Source organism: Lagenorhynchus albirostris, chromosome 2, assembly GCF_949774975.1.
Source record: "Lagenorhynchus albirostris chromosome 2, mLagAlb1.1, whole genome shotgun sequence".
NCBI lineage: Eukaryota > Metazoa > Chordata > Mammalia > Artiodactyla > Delphinidae > Lagenorhynchus > Lagenorhynchus albirostris.
The window spans coordinates 179658799-179685778 of NC_083096.1; the positions used below are offsets into that span (position 1 = coordinate 179658799).

Sequence of the window (26980 nt, forward strand, 5' to 3'; positions counted from 1 at the left end):
CCAAGAGGCTGTAGCTGATAGGAGATGGCACCTTGGAAGCCGAGCAAGAAGAATATATCAAGCAAGACGGGGAGGTGAACTGGGGAAAACAGCCCTGCTAAACCAGGTCAGATTAGGACTGAGAACTGATCATTGGATTTCGCAATGTGGAGGTCAGAAGTGATCTTCACAAAACTGGTTTCAGTGGAGTCAGGAGCCTAATTGGAGTGGGTTTAAGAGAGAATGAAAGGAGAATTTGAGAGAATATAACACCTTTTGGGATAATAGTTGCAGGTAGTAGAAATTTAGTGAAGAGAAGAAATTTTTTTTTTTTTTAAGGTAGGAGAAACAACAGTATAGAACTGTCTTAGTGTCTCAAAATTTTGTGCAGTTTCAGGGGATTAATGGGTTGCCTGAATCCCTCCATGAACCTGCAGTTTAGAAATTCCTAGCCTATGGCTTGCCAGTAAAACCATGGGGCACCAACGTACTTTCTCCCTTGAGATTTCTCTTTTGTATTAATAGTTTGCATGGTTTGGTAATTAGACCACAGGGAACGAGAATTCCTAAGTATCGTCAGTTTTCCTTATAAGGCGTGGACCTTAGTGCAAATCCTTCACTTTACATTAAAAAATTATAATTTTACACTTCGTACTTATCCAGGCACTGTTCTATGTGAGTTTAACCTTTATAATAATCCTATATGTTATTTTATTGTCCCTAAGTGGAGGTACAGAAAGTTTCAGTAACTTGCCCAAAGTCACCCAGCTAGGAAGGGGCAGAGCCAAGTTTTGAATCTAGGCAGTCTGGCTCCAGGGTCTGTGCTCCTAACCACAGCGCTGTGCTTCCTCTGGTAGTTCTGTAGTGGCTGCTAATAGTGTTTGGCTGTGGGGTGAGGGAAGTGGGATGGAGGTAGGTGTTGAAGGGCAAATGATGCTTTTGGAAAGTCTTTGAGAGTTTCATCAGAAAGAGTCTGTAAAATAGAAAGTGTCCTTGTGGATTTGTCCCAGGTGATGTGTAATGAATATAGTAAGATTATAATAGTTTTTATTCAAAGGATTTGGAAAACAGCTGCTTTTCTTCCAGCCTATTGGTGAGCAGCCTATTCCTTTCTACGAGAGTTGTTGGCTGGCACAGAGAACAGCAGGTGAAATTGCTCCCTTTCCACCTGTACTTTATTTTCTGGTTCCTTTGACAGTAGGGCTTGATATTTTGGGGTACCCTGGATGGCATTGTTCTCTTGGATCAGATGACCGAAGTTACTGGCTCTGTTTATTGTAGAGTGGTTGGTTAAGTATGCCTTTGGGACCCTCGAGTGAAAATGGATGATCCTGAGTCAGTGTGGCTTGAAGAGCATATCACTAAGAAACTCTCAGTCTGGTTGGATAGGGCAGATTGCGTTTGATTTGGTACAGGTTGCTTATTTCGCTACCATGTGGTCAGTCTTTGCTTTCTGAGGTAACTCAGGTGTGTTCTTCTTCCTATAATTTCTACTTGAGAATGGACCAGCAGAGGCCAAGAAGTAGGGGAAGTAGTTCACATGAAGGTACTGGAACCCATATAGATTGTCATTTACCCCAGAGCACAAGTGAAATTAGTGACTGAGTTGATACTGGAACCCAGTTTTCTTAATGTCTAAGTTAATACTTTAAAAAATGTTATTTTGGGAATTCCCTGGCGGTCCAGTGGTTAGGACTTGGCACTTTCACTGCCATGGCCCGGGTTCAACCCCTGGTCGGGGAACTAAGATCCTGCAAGCTGTGCAGTATGGACCAAAAAAAAAAAAAAAAAAGCAATTTTATTTTATTATTTATTTATTTTTAAAAAAGATTTATTTTTTTGTTTTTGGCTGCATTGGGTCTTCGTTGCTGTGCGTGGGCTTTCTCTAGTTGTGGCGAGAGGGGACTGCTCTTTGTTGCCATCCTTGGGCTTCTCATTGTGGTGGCTTCTCTTGTTGCAGAGCAGGGCCTGTAGGCGCATGGGCTCAGTAGTTGCGGCTCGCAGGCTCTAGAGCACAGGCTCAGTAGTTGTGGCACACGGGCTTAGTTGCTCCATGGCATGTGGGATCTTCCTGGACCAGGGCTTGAACCCATGTCCCGTGCATTGGCAGGTGGATTCTTAACCACTGCATCACCAAGGAAGCCCGAAAAAGTTATTTTAAAAAGTGTAAGTACTTCTGTGCAATTATATAGTCTTAATCATTACAATGAATGCATACTGTTTCATATGTGTTTTCAATTTTTTACTATTGTGAGTAACACTGTATGGATCTTTTAAAAAATTCAGTAAATATCTAGTGTCACTGGTCTAGGCACTGTGGATATGATAATGAATAAAGAGAAATAGAAAAAAAAATCTCTGCTCTCATGGAGCTTGTCCTTATAACAAGATGTGTCTTCTCATATTTACAGTTATTTCCCTAGATAGAGTATAAGTGAGTTTTGATATTACAAATAAAACTATTCAGTAGCGGCATATCTAAACATTAGAACAAAGTTTCTTTTAAATTCTATGTAAAAAACTGAAGTTTTCTACACTGTTTTCTTTGATTTGTTTGCCCCCTTATATATAAGTGCTATCAAAAATTAAAATGAATAGGGACCTCTAAAAGGAAGTGTTTTAAGTATCAATTTTTGATAATTGAAGAACTTGGTTAATTGCTTTTTTGCACTAATCAGCTAAAATGTATTAATAAGTCATGATTTTTGACATGGTTGAGAAATTTTTCAGTTTATTGTAAATTTAACTGTTAAGATCTATATTAAAGTTAAATTTTAGGTTGTAAAGGTGGCTAGTAATTTTCCATGCCTTGCACCATCCTGCTTTCATTTCTAGAAATTCTCTTAAGGACTTGGCAGCATCTTTAATAAAACTGGATGACTTGGGTGCATGGCATTCGACATGATCCATTCTGCTCTGAGATGCCCAGTTTGAACTTGCACTTGAAGTGTGCCTAACAAAGTAAGGTGTAACCAAATCTCAGCTGGAAAAAAGGTAGTTGATCTGTTCAGACTACGCATCAAGAAACAGCTTCCTATAGCTGACTAGAGCAGAGGGACTTTAAGACAGCAGTCTGTGTAGGTGATCACAATGAGTTATTTTGATACTTAGTCTAATAGTAAATATATACATTAGAGAAGCTTTATATAACTAACGGCTGATACTTGAGGTGCTCTGCTGTTAGCTTAGTATGGCGAATATAAGATAGCGTTGGAGCATGGGGAATTATTCTAGTTGCTGCATACTCTCATTACTTCTAATAACCCATTTCTTCTTCAGAGAGGTCTCACCACTACTAGTAGTGATATCAGATTTTGGGTTCAAACTGAGGTCTGGGTAGTTGAAGCCTTTTCTACTATGTCCCACACCTTTCCTTAAAATTATGACACATTTTGTTGTTAGAATGACCTGTCTGAAACTGTATTTTTGTTTTGGCTGTGCCAAAAAAACATAAGGGATCTCAGCTCCCCGACCAGCGGTTGAACCCCGGCCACGGCAGCGGAAGTGCCGAGTCCTAACCACTGGACCGCGGGGGAATCCCAGAACTCTGTGTTTTTCTTTAATTTCGTTTAGAAAATAAAATATTCCCTTCTGTTTTATTTTCCCATTTTATTGATTTTTTGCTTTAAGAAGTTCTAAAAATTGAACCTAAGTTAGATCCTTCTTTGTTTTTTTCCTTTCACAGTTAGTTCCATTATTAAATTTTAATGGTGTAAAACATAAGAAACATATTCAGTGACACTTGACAGTATGTTTTTTTCTAGGAGGGCAGAGAGGAAATCTGGATTTCTTAGATAAGCCGATACCTTCCAGAAATGGAAACAGCCATATAACTTACTGTTTTAAGTAGGTTGCAGTGTAAATGTTAGCAGATAAAATATTGATGGCTTTCTTGCTCCATTTAGAATTCCTTCAGAGGTTTAAGTGCTTATTGGCTTCACTCAGAATAAGTAGTTCTAATTTTTGGCTTTAATGTTATTTTAACATTCAGTAAAAGAGAACACATTTAAGGGGAAGGTCAAATATTGATGGTATTTAGAGGAATTGGAAAGAGAAAAATTTATTTTTAAAATTTGGAAAATTGTGCATTACATACTCAAAATAGAATGAGACAGTTTTTTGGGGAAGAAAGTACCCAATAACTTCCTGTGAGTGAAAAAATTTAGAAAGAATTAAATGAGTTAATATATACAAAGCATAAGTGATGAAAGCAGTCAAGCATTCCAGTGTTTATTGAATGTCTACCATGTGTATTTGATGTTAAGTGCTGGGAAATACAGATGTGGGAAAGATTTAAAAAGAATTGAGAGAATAGATTATGAGAGGAAGTATGAGGATAACGTAGTTTACCTGATTGAATTTTGGTCTGCTGGAATAATGAAATAACTTTGAGGAAAAGCAGGAGATGAGGGTTGGACCATCCATGAGTTAAAATGAAAACGCCAGTACTTGAGCAGTTTTATGATTCTCTCCTTGAGAGGATGAGGTAAAGTATGATTCTCCTTTATATAATAGAATAATAATCCGTTTTGATTCTTATTTTAAGTCATTGAAGTAAGTTGGGTGTAGTTTTTAAATAGTTTACCAAAATGAAGGGGGAGATAGGAAATTCCTAGAAGCAGGGAGAGTAAACCAGAGTAAGTATGAGTGAACTCTGAACGATATTGGCAGGAAGAAAACAGGTTCAAAGGAGGAAAGGTTCTGATGGACAAATCTGTCTGATTATTCAGGATTTCTGGGGGCAGTGGTCTGAATGGAATGCCTTGAATTTGATGGTTTCAGACACGGAGCAGGTTGTGGCTGTGTAAGTGGATGGCTTTATGGAGTGAAGGGGGAGGTCACTGGACTTGAGAACCAAGCACCTGACTTGGGTATCCTCTTGTTGCCGTCACCTTGATTATGGTAGGACTTAGGTTAGAAGGAAGACTGTGAATAGATGTCAAAGACCTCTGTAAATGGGGGGAAAGACCACGCAGAGATGGTTCTTTTTTTTTTTTGATTCCTCTCTCTCCTTTTTTTTATCATTTAAATTTTATTTTATTTATTTATTTATACAACAGATTCTTATTAGTTATCTGTTTTATACATGTTAGTGTATATATCGCAATCCTAATCTCCCAATTCATCTCACCTCCCGCCCATCCCCCACCACTTTCGCCCCGTTGGTGTCCATACATTTGTTCTCTACACCTGTGTCTCTATTTCTGCCCTGCAGACCAGTTCATCTGTACCCTTTTTCTAGGTTCCACATATATGCTTTAATATACGATATGTGTTTTTCTCGTTCTGACTTTCTTCATTGTGTATGACAGTCTCTAGCTCCATCCACGTCTTTACAAATGACCCAATTTCATTCCTTTTTATGGCTGAGTAATATTCCATTATATATATGTACCACATCTTCTTTGTCCATTCGTCTGTCAGTGGGCATTTAGGTTGCTTCCATGACCTGACTATTGTAAATACTGCTGCAGTGAACATTGGGGTGCATGTGTCTTTTTGAATAATGGTTTTCTGTGGGTATATGCCCAGTAGTGGGATTGCTGGGTCATATGGTAATTCTATTTTTAGTTTTTTAAGGAACCTCCATACTGTTCTCCATAGTGGCTGTATCAATTTACATTCCCACCAACAGTGAAAAAAGGATTTCCTTTTCTCCACACCCTCTCCAGCATTTGTTGTTTGTAGATTTTCTGATGATGCCCATTTTGACCGGGAGAGGTGATACCTCACTGTAGTTTTGATTTGCATTTCTCTAATGATTAGTGATGTTGAGCAGCTTTTCATGTGCCTCATGGCCATCTGTACGTCTTCAGAGAAGAGAGATGTCTGTTTAGGATTTCTGCCCATTTTCAGAGAAATGTCTGTTTAGGATTTCTGCCCATTTTCTGGTTGGGTTGTTTGTTTTCTTAATATTGAGCTGCATGAGCTGTTTATATATTTTGGAGACTAATCCTTTGCCCGTTGATTTGTTTGCAAATATTTTCTACCATTCTGAGGGTTGTCTTTTTGTCTTGTTTTTAGTTTCCTTGCTTTGCAAAAGCTTTTAAGTTTCATTAGGTCCCATTTGTTTATTTTTGTTTTCATTTCCATTACTCTAGGAGGTGGATCAAAAAAGATCTTGCTGTGATTTATGTCAAAGAGTGTTGTTCTTCCTATGTTTTCGACTAAGAGTTTTATAGTGTTGGGTCTTCCATTTAGGTCTCTAATCCATTTTGAGTTTATTTCTGTGTATGGTGTTAGGGAGTGTTCTAATTTCATTCTTTTACATGTAGCTGTCCAGCTTTCCCAGCACCACTTACTGAAGAGGCTGTTTTTTCTCCATTGTATATCCTTGCCTCCTTTGTCCTAGGTTAGTCGACCGTAGGTGCGTGGGTTTATCTCTGGGCTTTCTATCTTGCTCCATTGATCTCTGTTTCTGTTTTTGTGCCAGTACTGTATTGTCTTGATTACTGTAGCTTTGTAGTATAGTCTGAAGTCAGGGAGTCTGATTCCTCCAGCTCTGTTTTTTTTCCTCAAGACTGCTTTGGCTATTCGGGGTCTTTTGTGTCTCCATACAAATTTTAAGATTTTTTTGTTCTAGTTCTGTAAAAAATGCCGCTGGTAATTCGATAGGGATGGCATTGAATCTATAGATTGCTTTGGGTAGTATAGTCATCTTCACAATATTGATTCTTCCAATCCAATAATATGGTATATCTTTCCAACTGTGTGTGTCAGCTATGATTTCTTTCATCAGTGTCTTATAGTTTTCTGAGTATATGTCTTTTACCTCCTTAGGTAGGTTTATTCCTAGGTATTTTATCCTTTTTTTTGCGGTGGTGAATGGGATTGTTTCCTTAATTTCTCTTTCTGATCTTTCGTTGTTAGCGTATAGGAATGCAAGAGATTTCTGTGCATTAATTTTGTATCCTGCAACTTTACCAAATGCATTGATTAGCTCTAGTAGTTTTCTGGTGGCATCTTTAGGATTATCTATGGGTAGTGTCATGTCATTTGCAAACAGTGACAGTTTTACTTTTCCATTTTTCGTTCCTTTTATTTCTTCTTCTCTGATTGCCGTGGCTAGAACTTCCAAAACTATGTTGAATAATAGTGATGAGTGTGGACATCCTTGTCTTGTTCCTGATCTTAGAGGAAATGCTTTCAGTTTTTCACCATTGAGAATGATGCTTGCTGTGGGTTTGTCGTATATGGCCCTTATTATGTTGAGGTAGGTTCCCTCTATGCCCACTTTCTGGAGAGTTTTTATCATAAATGGGTGTTGAATTTTGTCAAAAGCTTTTTCTGCATCTATTGAGATGATCATATGGTTTTTATTCTTCAGTTTGTTAATATGGTGTATCTCATTGATTGGTTTGTGTGTATTGAAGAATCCTTGCATTCCTGGGATAAATCCCACTTGATCGTGGTGTATGATCCTTTTAATGTGTTGTTGGATTCTGTTTGCTAGTATTTTGTTGAGGGTTTTTGCATCTATATTTATCAGTGATATCAGTCTGTAGTTTTCTTTTTTTGTAGAGTCTTTGTCTGGTTTTGGTGTCAGGGTGATGGTGGCCTCATAGAATGAGTTTAGGAGTGTTCCTTCCAATGCAAGTTTTTTGGAAGAGTTTGAGATGGAAGGGTGTTAGCTCTTCTCTAAATGTTTGATAGAATTCACCTGTGAAGCCATCTGGTCCTGGACTTCTGTTTGTTGGAAGATTTTTATTTTTTAATTTTTTTAATTAAAAAAAATTTTTTTCTTGTTGGAAGATTTTTAATCACAGTTTCAATTTCATTCCTTGTGGTTGGTCTGTTCCTTCCTGGTTCAGTCTTGGAAGGTTATACCTTTCTAAGAATTTGTCCATTTCTTCCAGGTTGTCCATTTTATTGGCATAGAGTTGCTTATAGTAATCTCTTAGGATGCTTTGTATTTCTGTGGTGTCTGTTTTAACTTCTCCTTTTTCATTTCTGATTTTATTGATTTGAGTCCTCTCCCTGTTTTTCTTAATGAATCTGGCTAAAGGTTTATCAATTTTGTTTATGTTCTCAAAGAACCAGCTTTTAGTTTTATTGATCTTTGCTCTTGTTTTCTTTGTTTCTGTTTCACTTATTTCTACTCTTTATGATTCCTTTCCTTCTGCTAACTTTGGGTTTTGTTTTTTCTTCTTTCTCTAGTTCCTTTAGGTGTAAGTTTAGATTGTTTGAGATTTTTTTTGTTTCTTGAGGTAGGCTTGTATTGCTATAAACTTCCTTCTTAGAACTGCTTTTGCTGCATAGGTTTTGGATTGTTGTGTTTTCATTGTAATTTGTCTCTAGGTATTTTTTGATTTCCTCTTTGATTTCTTCAGTGATCTCTTGGTTATTTAGTAACGTATTGTTTAGCTTCCATGTGTTTGTGTTTTTTATGTTTTTTTACCCCTGTAATTGATTTCTGATCTCATAGCATTGTGCTTGGAAAAGATGTTGATATGATTTCAATTTTCTTAAATTTACTGAGGCTTGATTTGTGACCCAGGATGTGATCTATCCTGGAGAGTGTTCCACGTGCAGTTGAGAAGAAAGTGTAATCTGCTGTGTTTGGATGGAATGTCTTATATCAATTAAATCTGTCTGGTCTGTTGTGTCATTGAAAGCTTGTGTTTCCTTATTAATTTTCTGTCTGGATGATCTGTCCATTGATGTAAGTGAGGTGTTAAAGTCCCCCACTATTATTGTGTTACTGTCTATTTCCTCTTTTATAGCTGTTAGCAGTTGCCTATGTATTGAGGTGCTCCTATGTTGGGTGCATGTATGTTTATAATTGTTATATCTTTTTCTTGGATTGGTTCCTTGATCGTTATGTGGTGTCCTTCCTTGTCTCCTGTAACATCCTTTATTTTAAGGTCTATTTTATCTGATATGAGTATTGCTACCCCAGCTTTGTTTTGATTTCCATTTGCATGGAATATCTTTTTCCATCCCCTCACTTTCAGTCTGTATGTGTCTCTAGGTCTGAGGTGGGTCTCTTGTAGACAGCATATATATATGGGTCTTGTTTTTGTATCCACTCAGCGAGCCTGTGTCTTTTGGTTGGAGCATTTAATCCATTCACGTTTAAGGTAATTATTGATACGTATGTTCCTATTACCATTTTCTTAATTGTTATGGGTTGTTTTTGTAGGTCCTTTTCATCTCTTGTGTTTCCTACTCATAGAAGTTCCTGTAGCATTTGTTGTAGAGCTGGTTTGGTGGTGCTGAGTTCTCTTAGCTTTTGCTTATCTGTAAAGCTTTTTTTTAAAATAAATTTATTTATTTATTTTTGGCTGCATGGGGTCTTCGTTTCTGCCCATGGGCTTTCTCTAGTTGCGGTGAGCGGGGGCTACTCTTTGTTGTGGTGTGTGGGCTTCTCGTTGCAGTGGCTTCTCTTGTTTCAGGGCATGGGCTCTAGGCACACAGGCTTCAGTAGTTGCAGCACACAGGCTCAGTAGTTGTGGCTCGCGGGCTCTAGAGCGCAGGCTCAGTAGTTGTGGCACATGGGCTTAGTTGCTCTGCGCATGTGGGATCTTCCCAGACCAGAGCTGAAACCCGTGTCCCCCGCATTGGCAGGTGGATTCTTAACCACTGTACCACCAGGGAAGTCCCCTGTAAAGCTTTTGATTTCTCCGTCAAATCTGCATGAGATCCTTGCTGGGTAGAGTAAGCTTGGTTGTAGGTCCTTCCCTTTCATCACTTTAGATATATTGTGCCATTCCCTTCTGGCTTGTAGAGTTTCTGCTGAGAAATCAGCTGTTAACCTTCTGGGAGTTCCCTTTTATGTTATTTGTCATTTTTCCCTTGTTGCTTTCAATAATTTTTCTTTGTCTTTAATTTTTGTCAATTTGATTACTATGTGTCTCGGTGTGTTTCTCCTTGGGTGTATCCTGCCTGTGACCCTCTGTGCTTCCTGGACTTGGGTGGCTATTTCCTTTCCCATGTTAGGGAAGTTTTTAACTACAGTCTTTTCAAAGATTTTCTCAGGTTCTTTCTCTCTTCTCCTGGGCCCCCTGTAATGTGAATGTTGTTGAGTTTAATGTGGCCCCAAAGGTCTCTTAGGCTGTCTTCATTTCTTTTCATTCTTTTTTCTTTATTCTGTTCTGTGGCAATGAATTCCAGCATTTTGTCCTCCAGGTCACTTCTCCCTTCTTCTGTCTCAGTTTTTCTGCAATTGATTCCTTCTGGTGTATTTTTCATTTCAGTTATTATATTGTTCATCTCTGTTTGTTTGTTATTTAATTCTTTTAGGTGTTCTTTAATTCTTCTAGGTCTTTGTTAAACATTTCTTGCATCTTCTCGATTTTTGCCTCCATTCTTTTCCCGAGGTCCTGGATCATCTTTGCTATCATTATTCTGAATTCTTTTTCTGGAAGGTTGCCTGTCTCCACTTCATTTAGTTGTTTTTCTAGGGTTTTTTCTTGTTCCTTCATCTGGTACGTAGTCCTCTGCCTTTTCATTTTGTCTGTCTTTCTGTGAATGTGGTTTTTGTTCCACAGGCTGCAGGACTGTAGTTCTTCTTGGTTCTGCTGTCTGCTCTCTGGTGGATGAGGCTGTTTAAGAGGCTTGTGCAAGTTTCCTGATGGGAGGGACTGGTGGTGGGTAGAGCTGGGTGTTGCTCTGGTGTGCAGAGCTCAGTAAAACTTTAATCTGCTTGTCTGCTGATGGGTGGGGCTGGGTTCCCTCCCTATTGGTTGCGTGGCCTGAGGCGACCCAGCACTGGAGCCTCCCCGGTCTTTGGTGGGGCTAATGGCGGACTCTGGGAGTGCTCACGCCAAGGAGTACTTCCCAGAACTTCTGCTGCCAGTGTCCTTGTCCCCACGGTGTGCCACAGCCACCCCCCACCTCTGCAGGAGACCCTCCAACACTAGCACTTAGGTCTGGTTCAGTCTCCTCTGAGGTCACTGCTCCTTCCCCTGTGTCCTGATGCACACACTACTTTGTGTGTGCCCTCCAAGAGTGGAGTCTGTGTTTCCCCTAGTTCTGTTGAAGTCCTGCAATCAAATCCCGCTAGCTTTCAAAGTCTGCTTCTCTAGGAATTACTCCTCCCGTTGCTGGACCCTCAGGTTGGGAAGCCTGACGTGGGGCTTGGAACCTTCACTCCAGTGGGTGGACTTCTGTGGTATAAGTGTTCTCCAGTTTGTGAGTCACCCACCCAGCAGTTATGGGATTTGATCTTACTGTGATTGCGCCCCTCCTACCATCTCATTGTGGCTTTTCCTTTGTCTTTGGATGTGGGGTATCTTTTTTGGTGAGTTCCAGTGTCTTCCTGTCAATGATTGTTCAGCAGTTAGTTGTGTTTCCGGTGCTCCCACGAGAGGGAATGAGTGCACGTCCTTCTACTCCGCCATCTTGAACCAATCTCCCAGAGATGGTTCTATTACCACTCTGTGACATTTCTTTTGTGTAATTTCCTTTTTTCTTTATCTCATTGTGTTTGAATATCATTGGTATCATATATTTGTACTGTTTTTGAACTTACTTTAAATGTAAGTTTTGCGTTTTCCTTACTTTATGAAGTGGTAGTAGAAGTTCATTGTATAAAAGTCAGAAAGTGGGCTTCCCTGGTGGTGCGGTGGTTGAGAGTCCGCCTGCCGATGCAGGGGACACGGGTTCGTGCTCCGGTACGGGAAGATCCCACATACCGTGGAGCGGCTGGGCCCGTGAGCCATGGCCACTGAGCCTGCGTGTCCGGAGCCTGTGCTCCGCAACGGGAGAGGCCACAACAGTGAGAGGCCCGTGTACTGCAAAAAAAAAAGAAAAAGTAGGATTAAAAAGAAAGTTAAAAGAATCCTAGGTAACCAGTGTTAGCTATTTGTGATATGTTCTTCCAGACTTTTTTCCTACATAGGCAGTATTAATACATTTAAAAAATGGTATCATTTTAGATATATTTTTGCAGTTACTGCTTACTCAGTAAAATATGAATGTTTTCATGTCATTCAGTGTCAGTCTCTTTACTTTCAGGATTTATTTTTAGTATCTTTGCCATAATTTACTGACTGAATCCAATTATTATCAAACTTTTCTAACATCTGCTGTTTTCCTCACCCAGTTGTGTATTGTATCTTTAATATGGTTTATAATGGTTGCATAGTGTATTGCTGTGTGGGTGCACTGAGAGTTGACAGTAGTGAAGGGTTGCTTTTAACCCCTGACCTGATTGACATGTCATTTATGGAGGCTAATTCAGTTTTGTAGTTATAGCCACACACATAAATGTTTTCTCTGAGTATGAACTCCTAGGATTTTTGGATTTTTTTTTTTTAATGAGAGGAAGTTGACCATGTTAGCCTTGGTCTTTGTGCCATTTCCTGGACCCAGAAGATTTATACTGAAGAATGTTGGGTGTTTAACAATTAGGAATTTATTTTGCCATGTTAACAGCAAGATATTCTTATTTGCCTTTTTCAGTGAAAAAGGATAAATAATCACTGATTTTTTCCTCTTAATTAAGCATTAAAAGCAAAATTGGGCATTTAAGTATTATGAGAATTATGACAATGAGATAAATTGCTTTGCATTTTCTTGTGTGATGTCCTTGGGAACAGTACACGTGTTTTTCAGAAAGCTTTGATTGAAAATATTTACACAGAAAATGAGCTTGTATTCTGAACACATTGAAATAACTAATTTATTTATTTATTTTTTCTTATTTTTATTTTTTTTGCGGTACGCGGGCCTCTCATTGCTGTGGCCTCTCCTGTTGCAGAGCACAGGCTCCGGACGCGCAGGCTCAGTGGCCATGGCTCACGGGCCCAGCTGCTCAGCGGCCTGTGGGATCTTCCCGGACCGGGGCACGAACCCGTGTCCCCTTCATCGGCAGGCGGACTCTCAACCACTGCGCTACCAGGGAAGCCCTGAAATAACTAATTTATCACGCCCTAAAAGAAATCTCAGTGTCTTCAGCATCTAAGGACTCCTAAAAGCTGATTCTTCTTGATTTATTTGTTTTTGGCTGTGTTGGGTCTTCGTTGCTGTGCACAGGCTTTCTCTAGCAGTGTTGAGGAGGGCTACTTTTCATTGCAGCGCGTGGGCTTCTCATTGCGATGGCGCCTGTTGTTGCGGAGCATGGCCTCTAGGCGTAGGGGCTTCAGTAGTTGTGGCATGTGGGCTCAGTAGTTGTGGCTCGTGGACTCTAGAGCGCAGGCTCAGTAGCTGTGGCCTACGGGCTTAGTTGCTCTGTGGCATGTGGGATTTTCCTCGACTAGGGCTTGAACCTGTGTACCCTGCATCGGCAGGCGGATTCTCAAACCAGTGCGCCACCAAGGAAGCCCCATAAAAGCTGATTCTAAAGATAGAATTGAACTGGAAAGAATGACTAATGACTTTTTTCATATAACTTCTTCCAAGCACTTTTCTGAAGTGAGTTTTTTAGTTATTTGTTAACTTTTTCATTCTTTGCACATCACTGCTCCCCCGCACACCAGAAAGCAAGTCACAGTTGTAAATTTACCACTGTATCCCCAGTCCCAATTAATAAAAATTGTAAAATGGATGAATGAATTGTATATCTGTTTTTAATCCATTTAAGTTGCTAAAGAATTAACTTCTAAAAAGAGAATAATTTTCCAGATACACGTGAGTAAAACGAAATGAAGCAAGGAGTGTTTTTCTGGGGTGTTCTGGTGATGTAGAAGGATAATCTGGGGGTCCTGCTTTTCTGTAAGTAGTATTCTGCCCTCTAACTCGCCTAGATAACAACCACAACTCTACCATTTTGACCATCTCAACCATTGCATGTTTTTCTAAGTATTGACTCTGAACTTGTGTTTTTTTTTGTTTTTTATTTTTTAATTGAAGTATAGTTAACAGTGTTTGTTACTTTCTGGTGTACAGCAGAGAAGTAATTCAGGTATATATACGTGTGTGTGTGTATATATATATTTCATTCTTTTTCCAATTTTTTCATTATAGCTAATACAAGTTAATGAATGATGTTCCCTGTGCTATACAGTACGACCTTGTTGCTTATTTTATATATAGTAGATTGTATCAATTAATCCAAAACTCCTAATTTATCCCCCTCCCTTGCCTTTCCCCTTTAGTAACTGTAAGTTTGTTTTCTGCGTCTGTGGGTCTGTTTCTGTTTTGTAAATAAGTTCATTTGTATCATTTTTTTAGATTCCACATAAAAATGACATGATGTTTGTCTTTCTCTCTCTTACTTCACTTACTATGATAATCTCTGGGTCCACCCATGTTGTTGGAACTGGCATTATTTCATTCCTTTTTATGGCTGAGTAATATTCCATTGTATATGTATACCACATCTTTATCCATTCATTTGTCGATGGACATTTAGGTTGCTTCCATCTCTTGGCAATTGTATATACTGCTGCTATGAATATTGAGGTGCATATATCTTTTTGAATTAGAGTTTTCTCTGGATATATGCCCAGGAGTGGGATTGCAGGATCATATGGTAATACTATTTCTAGTTTCTTAAGGAACTTCCATGCTGTTTTCCAAGGTGACTGTACGAATTTACATACAACTAAGGAGCAGGTGGGCTCCTTAGTTGCAGCACGTGGGCTCCGTAGTTGTGGCATGTGAACTCTTAGTTGTGGCATGCATGTGGGATCTAGTTCCCTGACCAGGGATTGAAACTGGGCCCCCTGCATTGGGAGTGCCGAGTTTTAACCACTGTGCCACCAGGGAGGTCCCTCCAGCATTTATTATTTGTAAAACTTTTTGATGATGGTCATGCTGACTGGTGTGAGGTGATACCTCATCGTAGTTTTTTCTTTTTTCTTTTTGCGGTACGTGGGCCTCTCACTGTTGTGGCCTCTCCCGTTGCGGAGCACAGGCTCCGGACACGCAGGTTCAGCGGCCATGGCTCACGGGCCCAGCTGCTCCTTGGCATGGGGGATCTTCCCGGACCGGGGCACGAACCTGCGTCCCCTGCATCGGCAGGCAGACTCTTAACCACTGCGCCACTAAGGAAGCCCCCTCATTGTAGTTTTGGTTGGCATTTGTCTAATAATTAGTGATGTTGAGCATCTTTTCATTTGCCTATTGGTCATCTGTATGTCTTCTTTGGAGAAATGTCTATTTAGGTCTTCTGCCCATTTTTTGATTGGGTTGTTTGTTTTTTTGTTATTGAGTTGTATGAGCTGTTTGTATATTTTGGAAATTAAGCGTTTGTTGGTCACATCGTTTGCAGATATTTTTTCCCATTCCTGTAGGTTGTCTTTTTGTATTGTTTATGGTTTCCTTTGCTGTGCAAACGCTGATAAGTTTGATTAGGTCCCATTTGTTTATTTTTGCTTTTATTTCTATTGCCTTGGGAAACTGACCTAAGAAAACATTGCTATGATTTATGTCAGAGAATGTTTTGCCTGTGTTCTCCTCTAGGAATTTTATGGCATCATGTCTTATATTTAAGTCTTTAAGCCGTTTTGAGTTTATTTTTGTGTATGGTGTGAGGGAGTGTTTCAACTTCACTGATTTACATGCAGCTGTCCAGCTTTCCCAACACCACTTGCTGAAGAGACTGTCTTTTCTCCGTTGTATATTCTTGCTTCCTTTGTTGAAGATTAATTGACTGTAGGTGTGTGGGTTTATTTCTGGACTCTCTGTTCTGTTCCACGGATCCATATGTGTATTTTTGTGCCAGTATCATGCTGTTTTGATTACTGTAGCTTTGTAGTATTGTCTGAAGTCTGGGAGGGTTATGCCTCCTAGCTTTGTTCTTTTCCTTCAGGATTGCTTTGGCAATTCTGGGTCTTTTGTGGTTCCATGAAAATTTTAGGATTATTTATTGTAGTTCTGTGGAAAATGTCATGGGTAGTTTGATAGGGATCGCATTAACTCTGTAGATTGCTTTGGGTAGTATGGCCATTTTAACAATATTAATTCTTCCAATCCCAAGAGCATGGCATATCTTTGCATTTTTCTGAATCATCTTCAGTTTCCTTTATCAGTGTTTTATAGTTCTCAGCGTATAAATCTTTCACCTCCTTGGTCAGGTTTATTCCTAAGTATTCTATATTTTCTTGATGCGATTTTTTTAAAAAAATAATTAATTTTTGGCTGCATTGGGTCTTTGTTGCTGTGTGCAGACTTTCTATAGTTGCAGCGAGTGGGGGCTACTCTTCGTTGTGGTGTGCGGGCTTCTCATTGAGGTGGCTTCTCTTGTTGCAGAGCATGGGCTCTAGGCATACGGGCTTCAGTAGTTGTGGCTCACCGGCTCTAGAGCGCGGGCTCAGTAGTTGTGGTGCATGGGCTTAGTTGCTCCGCGGCATGTGGGATCTTCCTGGACCAGGGCTCAAACCCGTGTCCCCTGCATTGGCAGGTGGATTCTTAACCACTGTACCACCGGGGAAGTCATCTTGATGCGACTTTAAAAGAGGTCTTTTTTTACTTTCCCTTTCTGACATTTCATTGTTAGTGTAAAGAAATGCACTCGATTTCTGTATGTTAATCTTGTATCCTGCTATCTTGCTGAATTTGCTTATCAATTCCAATAGTTTTTGTATGGAGTCTAGGGTTTTGTATATATAATATCATGTCATCTGCATAAAATGACAGTTTTACCTCTTCCCTTCCAATTTGGATGCCTTTCATTTCTTTTTCTTGTCTGATTGCTGTGGCAAGGACTTCCAATACTGTGTTGAACAGAAGTGGTGAGAGTGGACATCTTTGTCTTGTTCTGAAATTTTAGTACTTATTCTGGTGCTACTTTGATGTATCTAGGATAGCACTACAGACATTATAATGAGATCATTAACTGTGAGCTACATATGTAATTTAACATTTTCTAGTAGCCGCTTTAAAAAAAGGCATGAAATTAACTTTAGCAGCATATTTTTGGTAACCCATTGTGTCCAAAATATTATTCCGACATATAAATAATATAAAATCATTGGGCTTCCCTGGTGGCGCAGTGGTTGAGAGTCTGCCTGCTGATGAAGGGGACCTGGGTTCGTGCCCCGGTTTGGGAAGATCCCACATGCCGCGGAGCGGCTAGGCCCGTGAGCCACGGCCACTGAGCCTGCACGTCCGGAGCCTGTGCTCCACAACGGAAGAGGCCACAACAGTGAGAGGCCTGTGTACTGCAAAAAAAAAAAAAAAAAAAAAGTGAAGTTTTTTACATTCTTTTTTTTTTTCCCATACTAAGTATTTGAAATCCAGTGTGCATTTTACACTTTTTTTTTTTTTTTTTTTGCGGTACACGGGCCTCTCACTGTTGTGGCCTCTCCCGTTGCAGAGCACAGGCTCCGGACGCGCAGGCTCAGCGGCCGTGGCTCACGGGCCCAGCCGCTCCGCGGCATGTGGGATCTTCCCGGACCGGGGCACAAACCTGCGTCCCCTGCATCGGCAGGCGGACTCTCAACCACTGCGCCACCAGGGAAGCCCCATTTTACACTTTTATCTCAGTTTGGATTAGCACATGGCAGGTGCTCAGTAGCCTCATGTGGCTGTGTCTACTGTACTGGACAGTGCAGATCGAAGGAATCATTTAAAAGCAAAACTGTGAACCAAAATGCTAATAATATAGGTGATTGCAAAGATAGCCGTTTTATAGTCTTTCTGAGGATGGCTTTCTTCTTTGTTTTTTTGGGGCTACACCACATGGTACGGGATCTTAGTTCCCCGACCAGGGATTGAACCCAGGCCCTCCGCAGTAAGAGTACCAAGTCCTAACCTCTGGACTGCCAGGGAAGTCCCCTATATATATATATATTTTTTTTTTTTCTTACAGCTTTATTGGAGTATAATTGCTTTACAATGGTGTTAGTTTCTGTTTTATAACAAAGTGAATCAGTTATACATATACACATGTTCCCATATCTCTTCCCTCTTGCGTCTCCCTCCCTCCCACCCTCCCTATCCCACCCCTCTAGGTGGTCACAGAGCACCGAGATAATCTCCCTGTGCTCTGGGGCTGCTTCTCACTAGCTATCTATTTTACGTTTGGTAGTGTATATATGTCCATGCCACTCTCTCACTTTGTCACAGCTTACCCTTCCCCCTCCCCATATCCTCAAGTCCATGCTCTAGTAGGTCTGTGTCTTTATTCTTGTCTTACCCCTAGGTTCTTTATGACTTTTCTTCTTTTTCCTTAAATTCCATATATATGTGTTAGCATACGGTATTTGTCTTTCTCTTTCTGACTTACTTCACTCTCTATGACAGACTCTGGGTCCATCCACCTCATTACAAATAGCTCAATTTTGTTTCTTTTTATGGCTGAGTAATATTCCATTGTATATAAGTGCCACATCTTCTTTATCCATTCATCCGATGATGGACACTTAGGTTGTTTCCATCTCCTGGCTATTGTAAATAGAGCTCCAATAAACATTTTGGTACATGACTTTTTGAATTATGGTTTTCTCAGGGTATATGCCCAGTAGTGGGATTGCTGGGTCATATGGTAGTTCTATTTGTAGTTTTTTAAGGAACCTCCATACTGTTCTCCATAGTGGCTGTACCAATTCACATTCCCACCAGCAGTGCAAGAGTGTTCCCTTTTCTCCACACCCTCTCCAGCATTTACTGTTTGTAGATTTTTTGATGATGGCCATTCTGACTGGTGTGAGATGATATCTCATTGTAGTTTTGATTTGCATTTCTCTAATGATTAATGATGCTGAGCATTCTTTCATGTGTTTGTTGGCAGTCTGTATATCTTCTTTGGAGAAAAGTCTATTTAGGTCTTCTGCCCATTTCTGGATTGGGTTGTTTGTTTTTTTGTTATTGAGCTGCATGAGCTGCTTGTAAATTTTGGAGATTAATCCTTTTTCAGTTGCTTCATTTGCAAATATTTTCTCCCATTCTGAGGGTTGTCTTTTGGTCTTGTTTATGGTTTCCTTTGCCGTGCAAAAGCTTTGAAGTTTCATTAGGTCCCATTTGTTTATTTTTATTTCCATTTCTCTAGGAGGTGGGTCAAAAAGGATCTTGCTGTGATTTATGTCATAGAGTGTTCTGCCTATGTTTTCCTCTAAGAGTTTGATAGTTTCTGGCCTTACATTTAGGTCTTTAATCCATTTTGAGCTTATTTTTGTGTATGGTGTTAGGGAGTGATCTAATCTCATACTTTTATGTGTACCTGTCCAGTTTTCCCAGCACCACTTATTGAAGAGGATGTCCTTTCTCCACTGTACATTCCTGCCTCCTTTATCAAAGATAAGGTGACCATATGTGCGTGGGTTTTTCTCTGGGCTTTCTACCCTGTTCCATTGATCTATCTTTCTGTTTTTGTGCGAGTACCATAGTGTCTTGATTACTGTAGCTTTGTAGTATAGTCAGAAGTCAGGGAGCCTGATTCCTCCAGCTCCGTTTTTTGTTCTCAAGATTGCTTTGGGTATTTGAGGTCTTTTGTGTTTCCATACAAATTGTGAAATTTTTTGTTCTAGTTCTGTGAAAAATGCCAGTGGTAGTTTGACAGGGATTGCATTGAATCTGTAGATTGCTTTGGGTAGTAGAGTCATTTTCGCAATGTTGATTCTTCCAGTCCAAGAACATGGTATATCTCTCCATCTATTTGTATCATCTTTAATTTCTTTCATCAGTGTCTTATAATTTTCTGCATAGAGGTCTTTTGTCTCCTTAGGTAGGTTTATTCTTAGATATTTTATTCTTTTTGTTGCAGTGGTAAATGGGAGGTTTTTTTTTTTTTGGGAGTGTTTTCTTGATTTCACTTTCAGATTTTTCATCATTATTGTATAGGAATGCCAGAGATTTCTGTGCATTAATTTTGTATCCTGCTACTTTACCAAATTCATTGATTAGCTCTAGTAGTTTTCTGGTAGCATCTTTAGGATTCTCTATGTAGAGTATCATGTCATCTGCAAACAGTGACAGCTTTACTTCTCTTTTCCGATTTGGATTCCTTTTATTTCCTTTTCTTCTCTGATTGCTGTGGCTAAAACTTCCAAAACTATGTTGAATAAGAGTGGTGAGAGTGGGCAACCTTGTCTTGTTCCTGATCTTAATGGAAATGCTTTCAGTTTTTCACCATTGAGGACGATGTTGGCTGTGGGTTTGTCATATATGGCCTTTATTTTGTTGAGGAAAGTTCCCTCCCTCTGGAGGGTTTTTATCATAAATGGGTGTTGAACTTTGTCAAAAGCTTTTTCTGCATCTATTGAGATGACCATATGGGTTTTCTCCTTCAGTTTGTTAATATGGTGTATCATGTTGATTGATTTGCGTATATTGCAGTATCCTTGCATTCCTGGAATAAACCCCACTTGATCATGGTGTATGATCCTTTTAATGTGCTGTTGGATTCTGTTTGCTAGTATTTTGTTGAGGATATTTGCATGTATGTTCATCAGTGATATTGGCCTGTAGTTTCTTTCTTTGTTACATCCTTGTCTGGTTTTGGTATCAGGGTGATGGTGGCCTCGTAGAATGAGTTTGGGAGTGTTTCTCCCTCTGCTATATTCTGGAAGAGTTTGAGAAGGGTAGGTGTTAGCTCTTCTCTAAATGTTTGATAGAATTCACCTGTGCAGCCATCTGGTCCTGGGCTTTTGTTTGTTGGAAGATTTTTAATCGCAGTTTCAATTTCAGTGCTTGTGATTGGTCTGTTCATATTTTCTATTTCTTCCTGATTCAGTCTTGGCAGGTTGTGCATTTCTAAGAATTTGTCCATTTCTTCCAGGTTGTCCATTTCATTGGCATAGCGTTGCTTGTAGTAATCTTTCACGATCTTTTGTATTTCTGCAGTGTCAGTTGTTACTTCTCCTTTTTCATTTCTAATTCTGTTCATTTGAGTCTTCTCCCTTTTCTTCTTGATGAGTCTGGCTAGTGGTTTATCAATTTTGTTTATCTTCTCAAAGAACCAGCTTTTAGTTTTGTTGATCTTTGCTATCGTTTGCTTCATTTCTTTTTCATTTATTTCTGATCTGATCTTTATGATTTCTTTTCTTCTGCCAACTTTGGGGTTTTTTTGTTCTTTCTTTAATTGCTTTAGGTGCAAGGTTAGGTTGTGTTTTCGAGATGTTTCCTGTTTCTTAAGGTAGGATTGTATTGCTATAAACTTCCCTCTTAGAACTGCTTTTGCTGCATCCCATAGGTTTTGGGTCGTCGGGTCTCCATTGTCATTTGTTTCTAGGTATTTTTTGATTTCCTCCTTGATTTCTTCAGTGATCACTTTGTTACTAAGTAGTGTATTGTTTAGCCTCCATGTATTTGTAGTTTTTACAGATCTTTTCCTGTAATTGATACCTAGTTTCATAGCGTTGTGGTCAGAAAAGATACTTGATACAATTTCAGTTTTCTTAAATTTACCAGGTCTTGATTTGTGACCCAGGATATGATCTATCCTGTAGAATGTTCCATGAGCATTTGAGAAGAATGTGTATTCTGTTGTTTTTGGATGGAATGGCCTTATAAATATCAATTAAGTCCATCTTGTTTAATGTATCATTTAAAGCTTGTGTTTCCTTATTTATTTTCATTTTGGATGATCTGTCCATTGGTGAAAGTGGGGTGTTAAAGTCCCCTACTATGAATGTGTTACTTTTGATTTCCCCTTTTATGGTTGTTAGTATTTGCCTTATGTATTGAGGTGCTCCTATGTTGGGTGCATAAATATTTACAATTGTTATATCTTCTTCTTGGATTGATCCCTTGATCATTATGTAGTGTCCTTCTTTGTCTCTTCTAATAGTCTTTATTTTAAAGTCTATTTTGTCTGATATGAGAATTGCTACTCTGGCTTTCTTTTGGTTTCCATTTGCGTGGAATATCTTTTTCCATCCCCTCACTTTCAGTCTGTATGTGTCTCTAGGTCTGAAGTGGGTCTCTTGTAGACAGCGTATATATGGGTTTTGTTTTTGTATCCATTCAGCCAGTCTGTGTGTTTTGGTGGGAGCATTTAATCCATTTACATTTAAGATAATTATTGATATGTATGTTCCTATTCCCATTTTCTTAATTGTTTTGGGTTTGTTATTGTAGGTCTTTTCCTTCTCTTGTGTTTCCTGCCTAGAGAAGATCCTTTAGCATTTGTTGTAAAGCTGGTTTGGTGGTGCTGAACTCTTGTCAGCTTTTGCTTGTCTGTAAAAGTTTTAATTTCTCCATCAAATCTGAATGAGATCCTTGCTGGGTAGAGTAATCTTGGTTGTAGGTTTTGTTCTTCATCACTTTAAATATGTCCTGCCAGTCCCTTCTGGCTTGCAGAGTTTCTGCTGAAAGATCAGCTGTTAACCTTATGGGGATTTCCTTGTGTGTTATTTGTTGTTTTCCCCTTGCTGCTGTTAATATGTTTTCTTTGTATTTAATTTTTGACAGTTTGATTAATATGTGTCTTGGCGTGTTTCTCCTTGAATTTATCCTGTATGGTACTCTCTGTGCTTCCTGGACTTGATTAACTAGTTCCTTTCCCGTATTAGGGAAGTTTTCAACTATAATCTCTTCAAATATTTTTCAGTCCCTTTCTTTTTCTCTTCTTCTTCTCGAACCCCTATAATTCGAATGTTGGTGCATTTAATGTTGTCCTAGAGGTCTCTGAGACTGTCCTCAGTTCTTTTCATTCTTTGTTCTTTATTCTGCTCTGCAGTAGTTATTTCCACTATTTTATCTTCCAGGTCACTTATCCGTTCGTCTGCCTCAGCTATTCTGCTATTGATCCTTTTCAGAGTATTTTTAATTTCATTTATTGAGTTGTTCATCGTTGCTTGTTTCATCTTTAGTTTTTCTAGGTCCTTGTTAAATGTTTCTTGCATTTTCTCTATTTCCAAGGTTTTGGATCATCTTTACTAACATTATTCTGAATTCTTTTTCAGGTAAACTGCCTATTCCCTCTTCATTTGTTAGGTCTGGTGGGTTTTTATCTTGCTCCTTCATCTGCTGTGTGTTTTTCTGTCTTCTCATTTTGCTTATCTTACTGTGTTTGGGGTCTCCTTTTCGCAGGCTGCAGGTTCGTAGTTCCCGTTGTTTTTGGTGTCTGGCCCCAGTGGCTAACGTTGGTTCAGTGGGTTGTGTAGGCTTCCTGGTGGAGGGGACCTAGTGCCTGTGTTCTGCTGGATGAGGCTGGGTCTTGTCTTTCTGGTGGGCAGGTCCACGTCTGGTGGTGTGTTTTGGGGTGTCTGTGGCATTATTATGATTTTAGGAAGCCTCTCTGCTAGTGGGTGGGTTTGTATTCCTGTCTTGCAAGTTGTTTGGCATAGGGTGTCCAGCACTGTAGCTTGCTGGTCGTTGAGTGAAGCTGGGTGTTGGTGTTGAGATGGAGATCTCTGCGAGATTTTTGCCGTTTGATATTACGTGGAGCTGGGAGGTCTCTTGTGGACCAGTGTCCTGAAGTTGGCTCTCCCACCTTAGAGGCACAGCACTGACTCCTGGCTGCGGCACCAAGAACCTTTCATCCACATGGCTCAGAATAAAAGAGAGAAAAAGTAGAAAGAAAGAAAGAGGATAAAAGAAAGTAAAATAAAGTAAGGTAAAATAAAATTATTAAAATAAAAAAATAATTATTAAGAAAAAACAATTTTAAAGTAAAAAAAAAACGGATGGACAAGAACCCTAGGACAAATGGTGAAAGCAAAGCTATACAGACAAAATCTCACACAGAAGCATACACATACACACTCACAAAAAGAGGAAAAGGGCAAAAAATAATAAATCTTGCTCTCAAAGTCCACCTGCTCAATTTGGGATTATTTGTTGTCTATTCAGGTATTCCACAGATGCAGGGTACATCAAGTTGATTGTGGAGATTTAATCCACTGCTCCTGAGGCTGCTGGGAGAGATTTCCCTTTGTCTTCTTTGTTCGCACAGCTCTCGGGGTTCATCTTTGGATTTGGCCCCGCCTCTGTATGTAGGTCGCCGGAGGGCGTCTGTTCTTCGCTCAGACAGGGCGGGGTTAAAGGAGCAGCTGCTTCGGGGACTCTGGCCTACTCAGGATGGGGGGAGGGAGAGGTACGGAGTGCGGGGTGAACCTGCGGCGGCAAAGGCCAGCGTGACGTTGCACCAGCCTGAGGCGCGCCGTGCGTTCTCCCGGGGAAGTTGTCCCTGGATCCCGGGACCCTGGCAGTGGCGGGCTGCACAGGCTCCCCGGAAGCGGGGTGTGGATAGTGACCTGTGCTCGCACACAGGCTTCTTGGTGGCGGCAGCAGCAGCCTTAGTGTCTCAGGCCCGTCTCTGGGGTCCGCGCTGTTAGCCGCGGTTCGCGCCCGTCTCTGGAGCTCCTTTAAGCAGCGCTCTTAATCCCTTCTCCTCGCGCACCAGGAAACAAAGCGGGAAGAAAAAGTCTCTTGCCTCTTCGGCGGGTCCAGACTTTTTCCCGGACTCCTTCCCGGCTAGCCGTGGCGCACTAACCCCCTGCAGGCTGTGTTCACGCCGCCAACCCCAGTCCTCTCCCGGCACTCCGACCGAAGCCCGAGCCTCAGCTCCCAGCCCCGCCCGCCCCGGCGGGTGAGCAGACAAGCCTCTCGGGCTGGTGAGTGGCACCAATCCTCTGTGCGGGAATCTCTCCGCTTTGCCTTCTGCACCCCTGTGGCTGCGCTCTCTTCCGCGGCTCCGAAGCTTCCCCCTCTGCCACCCGCCTTGTCCGCCCGCGAAGGGGCTTCTAGTGTTCGGAAACCTTTCCTCCTTCACGGCTCCCTCCCACTGGTGCAGGTCCCGTCCCTCTTCTTTTGTCTCTGTTTATTCTTTTTTCTTTTGCCCTACCCAGGTATGTGGGGAGTTTCTTGCCTTTTGGGAGGTCCGAGGTCTTCTGCCAGCATTCAGTAGGTGTTCTGTAGGAGTTGTTTCACATGTAGATGTATTTCTGATGTATCTGTGGGGAGGAAGGTGATCTCCGTGTCTCACTCTTCAGCCATCTTCCCCTAGATCCCGGCCCGCCGTCCGCATGACTCCAGTAGTTTTTTTTTGTAAAGTTTATTTGGTGCAAATAGGTTTGTGTAACTATAGTAACTTTTTTTTTTGTAACTTTTTAAAAAAAGTGATTAATTTTAGTGTTGGCCGCATTGGGTCTTCGTTGCTGTGCGTGGGCTTTATCTAGTTGCAGCGAGTGGGGGCTACTCTTCGTTGCGGTGCGCGGGCTTCTCATTGTGGTGGCTTCTCCTATTGTGGAGCACGGGCTCTAGGCACGCGGCCTTCAGTAGTTGTGGCACGTGGGCTCAGTAGTTGTGCCTCGCGGACTGCAGAAAGCAGGCTCAGTAGTCATGGCGCACGAGCGTAGTTGCTCTGCGACCTGTGGGATCTTCTCGGACCAGGGCTCAAACCCGTGTTCCCTGCATTGTCAGGTGGATTCTTAACCACTGCGCCACTAGGGAAGCCCCTATAGTAACTTTTTGCTTCAGACTGGACATTGAATTGGTGAAGAGTTTAAATAGAATAATAAAAATGTGTTATTGTGGATTAAAAAAAAATCTAGGGGCAGTTTCCTGCTGGTGCAGTGGTTAGGACTTTGCACTCTCACTGCCGAGGGCCCGGGTTCAATTCCTGGTCCAGGAACTAAGAATTCCGCAAGCCGTGTGTTGTGGCAAAAAAGAAAAAAAAAAATCCAGGAACCCTGAAGTTTGGTCACATCTAGTTCCTCCTTTTTGAATATTAAAAAAAAAAAAAAGTGGGTGGAGAGCATCTAACTATAGCTGTAACATTAAGGTTTTTAAGGGCGAAGAGATCTGAAGCATATCTGGCAAAATGTTAACATTTGTTAAATCTGGGTAGTGAGTACACATGGTGTCCCTTGTATTCTCTGAGTCTGTAAATTGTAGATATTTCATGAAAAGATTTAAAGATATAAAAAATTTTATTCATAGTAAAATGTAAATGAGAACATTATTTGGTGTGTTATAAGTTCTGGAAATGATGTTGTGCTTGTACTTTTATGTAGTGACTATATTCTTTCTTTTGCCTGCAATTAGTAGTGAGTTGCAGGAAAATGACAACCTATATTCATTAACTGCATTCTTTGGATGAGACTTGTTATGGAAGACATAGCATCTGGATATGATTTAATGTAATTTCATGTTATAGCTATACCATTTCGAAGAATGCAGTATTCCTTAGACATCTCGGTTTAGACAGATGTTTGACTTACAGATCTTTTTTTTTTTTTTTTTTGGTTTGTTTGTTATTCGCTCTATGCGAGCCTCTCACTGTTGTGGCCTCTCCTGTTGCAGAGCACAGGCTCCAGACGCGCAGGCCCAGTGGCCATGGCTCACGGGCCCAGCCGCTCCGCGGCATGTGGGATCCCCCCAGACGGGGCACGAACCCGCGTCCCCTGCGTCGGCAGGCGGACTCTCAACCACTGCGCCACCAGGGAAGCCCTTAGCCTACTTTTTTTGTTGAGGGCTAGATAGTAAATGTTGTAGGCTTTATGGGCTGGGTGGTGTTGGTCACAACTATTAAACTCTGCCCTTGTACCCCAAAACCGACATGGATAATATGTAAACAAATGGGTATTAAAAAAATTTATTTATTTATTTATTCTCGGCTACGTCCGGTGTCAGTTGCGTCATGTGGGATCTTTGATTGCGGTGTGCGGGCTTCTCTCCAGTTGTGGCACGTGGGCTCCAGAGCGTGTGGGCTTAGTAGTTGCCGTGCACAGGTTCTTTAGTTGTGGTCCTAGGGCTTAGTTGCCCGGTGGCATGTGAGATCTTAGCTCTCCGACTAGGGATCGAACCCGAGTCCCCTGCTTTGGAAGACTCATCCTTAACCACTGGACCACCAAAGAAGTCCCCAGCTTTTTTTTTTTTTTTTTTGTAACACTTTACTTACAAAATCGGGTTTCAGACCAGATTTGTCCACCCTTACCTCACCTTTAGAAGATGCCTGATAAATACTTTCACTCTAAGGATGATGGCTCCTTAAGTATACTGTATTCCATTGAAACTTGGGGTGTCAAATGGGTTTCCTTTGTCCTCCTAGTCCACACCCACACTTTTGAGGCTTCGGAACTGTGGTATATGAGAAATGAACCAAAGACTCTTCATGGGGAAGAATCACAGTTGTTACATGTATTCATAAATGAGTGGATGAGTGAATTCACATATCTGTTTCATCTTTTGTGCTATAAACTTAGTACTCTTGGGCATCTAGCTGGCC

General features: G+C 40.7%; 1 protein-coding gene across 5 annotated transcripts in view; it reads left to right on the plus strand.

The window, feature by feature from the left end:
• The window catches only part of RERE (arginine-glutamic acid dipeptide repeats), a 437233-nt gene that overhangs the window by 26455 nt on the left and 383798 nt on the right, over nt 1-26980 (plus strand). Inside the window, exon 1 of one of the 5 annotated variants that reach the window (XM_060141537.1) lies at nt 24254-24365. The exons of the other annotated variants lie outside the window; for them this stretch is intronic. The gene's annotated coding sequence lies outside the window, so the exon portion shown is untranslated. Of the gene's footprint in view, nt 1-24253; nt 24366-26980 lie in introns of those variants that run through there. 5 annotated transcript variants of the gene reach the window in all.